We start from the raw sequence: 6,752 nt of genomic DNA on the forward strand, positions 1-6,752 counted from the left end.
TCCAAACGCCAACTCCCCGGCAACGGCGCCAAAAATTGACAGGTGCCGAACCTGTGCAATAATAATTACTAAAAAGTCCTAATTACCACCTCAATTAAATAATTATAGAACAAATCCAAGTACTGGAGCAGGGACCCTAGGTGTGCAATGGGTTACTTGATTCACCCTATTCTCGAAGAGTTTGCTTGATCCGATATACCGGATTTGTCTATAAAAATACTAATTTTGCGTACAATGGCAAGTAGGGTCGATTCCACAGGGAGCAGGTAGGAAATTGTTTCTTTCCAAATCAGTAGAACAAAATTGGGGGATTTTCAATGGGAGAGAAATAGATAAAATAAAAGTAGAATAAAAATAAAGCGAACTAAATTCAAAACCAACTCACAAAGCACAATTCCCTAAAAATAGCAATTAATAAGATTCCACCCAAAGGATCAACTGCTCAGGCACGGTCCAATTAAATGATCATCGATGCAAAGATATTTCACCCATTCATCACTAGACTGGTTATAGTTATCAATAAGCTCTGACAACCAGTTCTTCCTTACCTATTCGACAGTCAAGGTACGACCATTGACTGCTTCCCTAACCAGATAACAACCCTAGGTACGACCATAGGAATTTAATTACCCAATTGCATTAAAGCTAGAAGAACCCAACCCTAACCAATAAACACGCTAAGAGGGTTTATTTAAATTAGATCTTGCGTTTCCCCAACATAAAACCAATTATGGTGGTTGCCACGAGGTGTCAATTAAATGAACAATTACGGATTCTATTTAATTAACATGGCAGTAGGCTATTAAATTAAATCCAATATCCGGCCGTTGATATTCAATTAATCAAATACCCATGAACAATTAATTCAGAAAATGCACGAATAGCAATAAATTGGGGGAAATAATAAAGATTCGATTAGATCTCACAGATATTATGGACCGCGCCCTTGCGTCACGCTTTGGGTAGAGGAGGAAATTAGCCGCTCCTCATCGTGTCAATCCCGCGTAAATTAATTGAATACATTCAATTGATTGCCGAAGAATTGGAAAAGCGCAAGAGTAATCTGGCGGAATTTTGAAGAGTCAAAAGCAAAAAGTAAAAAGGGTCTCCGTTCTATGGAGCCCAGATGCAATCCGCGAGAATCTCTAATGTCTGGCCGCTAGCCGCTAGTCGCTAGCCGCAGGCGGAACAAAAGTCAAAAGAAAAGAACAGGAGCAAGCGCCTGACAAGGAGCAGAAGAGGAAAATTAAAGCTAAGCCTAAAAGTTGATGTTTTTTCTTGCTTTGTCCTTTTTCTCTTTATAGCCGCCGCAATTCCAAGGAGTCCAAAAGCCAAGAAACGTCTGGTGCAAATCAATCTGCAAAAGTCATTTCCCCCTTTGAGTTTTGATCCCATGCGCCTGGTCCACATGGACCACGGTCCGTCTTTCGGTTTCGTCCACCTTCCAAGGCGTGGTCACGGTCTGAAATGAAAAGTCTTCTGGAAATTTTTCCCCGCGATATCATTTTAATGCTAACCACCTACAATTCACACAAATGTCAAATATGAGTGAAATCCCCTTTCTTAGCACCATGAATGGCCAAAATTAGGACAAGATGACAATGCAAAACGTGCCAAATAACGGCTCTATCAAATCCCCCCACACCTAAACAATGCTTGCCCTCAAGCATTTCGGAGCTCAGAAATACAACCAAGAGAGCAGAGGTTATGCAGTTGTCTATACTAACACAAGCATCTAGGGTCCCTGACAATATCACAAAAGGTAGAACACACCGGACATGTTGTAATTCGAAGAATATATATGAATACTAGGAACGCTCAATTCAACATCACGGAATGCCATTACCATAGGCTTGCACATTTATCACATCTCCACCACTTAAAAGTGAATCGAACACATAAATCAAAGGGACTTTAATAGGGTTGTAATGGGGCTCAGGTGAAAGGCAGGTTAAGAAGGTATGGATAGGGGGTAAAGTGTCAAGAGAATGTCCGAAACTCCCCAGTAACCACAGTGCTTTATCGACGGAGTTTAACTAATAAGGCAGTTTCCATCTGCTGTACACCCCGTACAAGTGCCCAAAATATTTTTTTTTTTTTTTTTTTTTTGGAAACTGCTTGCAAGGCGTGGGCACGCCTTGTAGCCCATAGTCCTCTGGTCACGAGGTCTCTTCAAGGTTTTTTTTTTTTTTTTTTTGAAGAGAAAGTCCTGTAAGGCGTGGGCACGCCCTGTAAGCCATAGTCCACTGGTCAGTGGCCCTCTTCCAATTTCTCATTCTTTCTACAAGGCTAACATCATATGGCACCTAATCTAAAACCACTTGCAACCCCCCAAATTTGTTTGTTTTCGCACAAATGATGGAATTCAGGCATCCCTTGACAACACAGGGGTAAACAAAAAAGTTTAAAGAGGTCTTGGGTTAACAAATATGGGTAACAACCAGAAACGAGGGACAAAAGCTCAAATTGGTTTACTATTGGGAGATAAGATGAGGGATTGATTTTTTTAGATAGCTAAAGAGGGTTAAATCCTAAATGCCCTTATCATTTCAAATGCATCTAATTCAACAAAAATGTGGCCTTGACATGTATAAACTAGCAAATTCTAGAATGCCAATACCATGTGTGATACCCACTCAATCAAACAAAAATAGAGCAAACAAGAATAATGTGCTCATATAAGGCTCAAAAGCTCCCAAAAGTTTCAAAAATGGGTCTAATCCAGTATATCTAACATTCAACGACACTGCCAAAGGAAACAAAATGCATAGCTAGTATATTTACCCACATACCCATGCATCTTGATTGTGTTATTTATCACAGCAACATGCTCAAGCATTAACAAGCAAAAATAACCAAAAAGACGACTAAGTACAATGTTTTTCATTTTTTTTTCATTTTTTTTTTGTTTTTGTTTTTTTTTTTCGAGTAACAAAGAAAAAAGAAATAATGGAAGCCACTAATCCCCCCACACCTAAAACTTACATTGTCCTCAATGTAGAAAAGACAAATGAAGTATTAGGGAAAAAGAGAAGAAACTTCCCTGACCACCGGGGAGAGAAAGTGAGACACTAAGGCTGAGGAGGTGAGACGGCCGCGTGCACAAGGTGGTGTGGTGGCGGCGGACGCAACATCAACAGGAGGGAGAAGACTGAAGTTTCTTTTTCGGAAGGATTGGAAGGCGTGGGCACGCCTTAGAAGTTATAGTCGTCTGACCGTCAATTCCAAAACTCCATTCCTTAGGTGTGATGACCTAGCGTGGGCATGTCTAGCTGCCAACTTCCTGTCACAAAATAACAACCCACTAAATGACACTAACACTTAACAAAAACTTCAAAAATATAAGAAAACTAAAACAAAAGAAGCCTTGGGTTGCCTCCCAAGCAGCGCCTTTCTTTAATGTCTTTGGCTAGACATAGCACCACTCTTTAGTCTGGATGTAATTGAATTTTCCTTGTAATTGGTGGCCCTCCTCCAGGATCCACATGGCCATTGAGTGCAACTTTTTTCCTGAATTTTCTCTCCATTTTTACCTCATGAATTGCTTTCATCCTATAGGACTTGTTCGCTGCAACCTTGGATTTACCCCTATAAGCAAACTTAGGAAATTCTTGCACAGAGGAATTAGTGGTATACATAGCAAACACAGAATGAGAGTTAACAGGATGTTTCATTGTATCAAAAATATTAAAATGGACTATTTCTCCATCAAATTCCATCGTGAGAGTACCCTTACTAACATCAATTTTAGTTTGGGCAGTACTCAAAAATGGTCTTCCTAATATAATGGGTGATGGATTTGGGGCACTTCTATCATCCATGTAAAGTACATAAAAATCAGCAGGAAAAATTAATCCATCTACTTGCACTAAAACATCCTCAACTATCCCATCCGGATAAGCACATGTACGATCAGCCAATTGAATTATTATCCCCGTTTCTTTTAAAGGTCCTAAATTTAGGGAATCATAGATTGACTTAGGCATCACATTAATAGAAACTCCTAAATCTATCATGGCATTTTTGATACTAGAATGACCAATCTTACAGGGGATAGCAAACATACCTGGATCTCCGCATTTGGGTGGGAGTTTCCTTTGAAGTACAGCTGATACATTCTCTCCTACCATCACTCTTTCATCACCCCTTAGCTTTCTTTTGTTAACGCACAAGTCTTTCAAGAACTTTGCGTACTTGGGTACCTGCTTGATCGCGTCCAATAGGGGGATGTTTACTTGAACTTTGCGGAACACATCCAGGATTTCTTTTTCCTTTTCTGCCCTCTTTGTCTTTTCCAACCTGCAAGGAAAAGGAGCTATATTAGATTTAATAGGGATCGAAGGAATAGATGTTACCTTAGGCTCTTCGCGAATGCGCCCTTCCTCTTCAATCTCCTTTTCTATCTCCTCCTCACTTTTGCTTTTCGAATTTACCACTTTAGGTCCATCCACCTCTTTGCCACTCCTTAATGTCATGGCACTTACATTCCTGGAATTTGCCTCGGGTTGTGATGGCAATTTCCCATAGACGTGGGACTCCAGGCGGGTAATGGCAGTTGCCATTTGACTCATTCGAATCTCCATGTCCTTCATGCCTGCTTTGGTGTCCTGTTGAAACTGAGTGGTGCTCATGGTTAAAGCTCTAGTTTCTTGCTGGAGTTGAGCCATATTTGTGGTCAATGACCTGGTCTCCTGCTGGAACTGTCTAGTCTCTTGCTGGATCTGGGCGGTAGTCGTAGCCAGACTCTTGACAATATCCTCCAAGGAACTCCCTGTGTTGGAGGATGATGGTTGTGATTTCGGTTGCCATGGTTGCTGAAATCCTGGTGGACGATTCGGAAATGAATTTTGTTGCTTGTTCCCATAGCTGAAATTGGGATGGTCTCTCCAATCCGGATTGTACGTGTTGGAGTATGGATCATACTGCCTACGAGGCGCGGGCACGCCTCCAGCCATGTTCACCTGCTCCGCCCCGTCCTCTTGCAAAATGGGGCACGAGTCTGTGCAATGGTCCATGCTAGTGCAGATTCCACATACTTTCGCTCGCGGCGTGTCTCTCATGGCTAATTGCCTAACAACCGATGTCAATTCTGACATTTGCTGCTGTAGGGATGAAATCTCTACCTCGTTGACTTTACGGGGAGGGTTGCTCTCACGGAAACCAAATTGCTGGGAGTTCTCTGCCATGGCTTCGATGAGCTCCCACGCTTCCCTCGGTGTCTTGTTTGCCAGTGCTCCCCCACTTGCAGCGTCAATGATACTTCTATCGGTTGATTGGAACCCTTCGTAGAAGTATTGGATTAACAATTGTTCACTAATTTGATGCTGCGGGCATCTAGTGCACAACTTGTTAAACCTGTCCCAGTATTCATACAAGGACTCCCCGGGATATTGTTTAATACCGCAGATTTCCTTCCTCAAACTCGCAGCCCGGGATGCAGGGAAGAATTTTTCTAAGAATTTCTTTTTCAGCTGCGCCCATGTGGTAATACTACCTGCTGGTAGGTAGTACAGCCAATCTTTAGCTGCATCTTTGAGAGAAAACGGGAAGGCTCCCAGTCTAATTTGCTCTTCAGTGATCCCAGGAGGTTTCATACTAGAGCAAACTACCTCGAACTCCTTGACGTGCTTGTGGGGTTCTTCACCAGAGAGACCATGGAAAGAAGGTAGGAGGTGAATCAACCCCGACTTCAATTCAAAAGCAGTATTCTCAGCCAAAGTGGGGAATGTGATGCATAAGGGCTGGTGAGTCAGCTCCGGGGCAGCCAGCTCCCTCAATGTTTGGTTGTTGGCCATGCTTACTTCGTCTTCCGCTGACTCGTTTGCAGCAAATAAGTGCCCTTGTTTTCGTCTCTTGGTCTCTTGCCTCCGCTTACGCGCTGCCTTCTCAACTTCCGCATCGTATATCAATTCACCTGTGCGAGAAGAACGGGGCATAAACTAGCAAAAGTATCAAGAAGAATAAAATAAAATAAAATAAAAACTGAATTTGAAAAGAAACAAATAATCCAAACGCCAACTCCCCGGCAACGGCGCCAAAAATTGACAGGTGCCGAACCTGTGCAATAATAATTACTAAAAAGTCCTAATTACCACCTCAATTAAATAATTATAGAACAAATCCAAGTACTGGAGCAGGGACCCTAGGTGTGCAATGGGTTACTTGATTCACCCTATTCTCGAAGAGTTTGCTTGATCCGATATACCGGATTTGTCTATAAAAATACTAATTTTGCGTACAATGGCAAGTAGGGTCGATTCCACAGGGAGCAGGTAGGAAATTGTTTCTTTCCAAATCAGTAGAACAAAATTGGGGGATTTTCAATGGGAGAGAAATAGATAAAATAAAAGTAGAATAAAAATAAAGCGAACTAAATTCAAAACCAACTCACAAAGCACAATTCCCTAAAAATAGCAATTAATAAGATTCCACCCAAAGGATCAACTGCTCAGGCACGGTCCAATTAAATGATCATCGATGCAAAGATATTTCACCCATTCATCACTAGACTGGTTATAGTTATCAATAAGCTCTGACAACCAGTTCTTCCTTACCTATTCGACAGTCAAGGTACGACCATTGACTGCTTCCCTAACCAGATAACAACCCTAGGTACGACCATAGGAATTTAATTACCCAATTGCATTAAAGCTAGAAGAACCCAACCCTAACCAATAAACACGCTAAGAGGGTTTATTTAAATTAGATCTTGCGTTTCCCCAACATAAAACCAATTATGGTGGTTGCCACGA

The 6,752-nt window shown here is 41.7% G+C and overlaps 1 non-coding gene across 1 annotated transcript; it reads left to right on the plus strand.

Moving 5' to 3' along the window:
• The first annotated feature begins 5,316 nt into the window (after positions 1 to 5,316).
• LOC113702510 (small nucleolar RNA R71) lies at positions 5,317 to 5,423 on the plus strand. Its single transcript, XR_003451155.1, has one exon. It is a non-coding gene; the product is annotated as a small nucleolar RNA R71 (small nucleolar RNA).
• The last annotated feature ends 1,329 nt before the right edge of the window (positions 5,424 to 6,752 follow it).

The sequence above is a fragment of the Coffea arabica genome, chromosome 3c, assembly GCF_036785885.1.
Source record: "Coffea arabica cultivar ET-39 chromosome 3c, Coffea Arabica ET-39 HiFi, whole genome shotgun sequence".
NCBI lineage: Eukaryota > Viridiplantae > Streptophyta > Magnoliopsida > Gentianales > Rubiaceae > Coffea > Coffea arabica.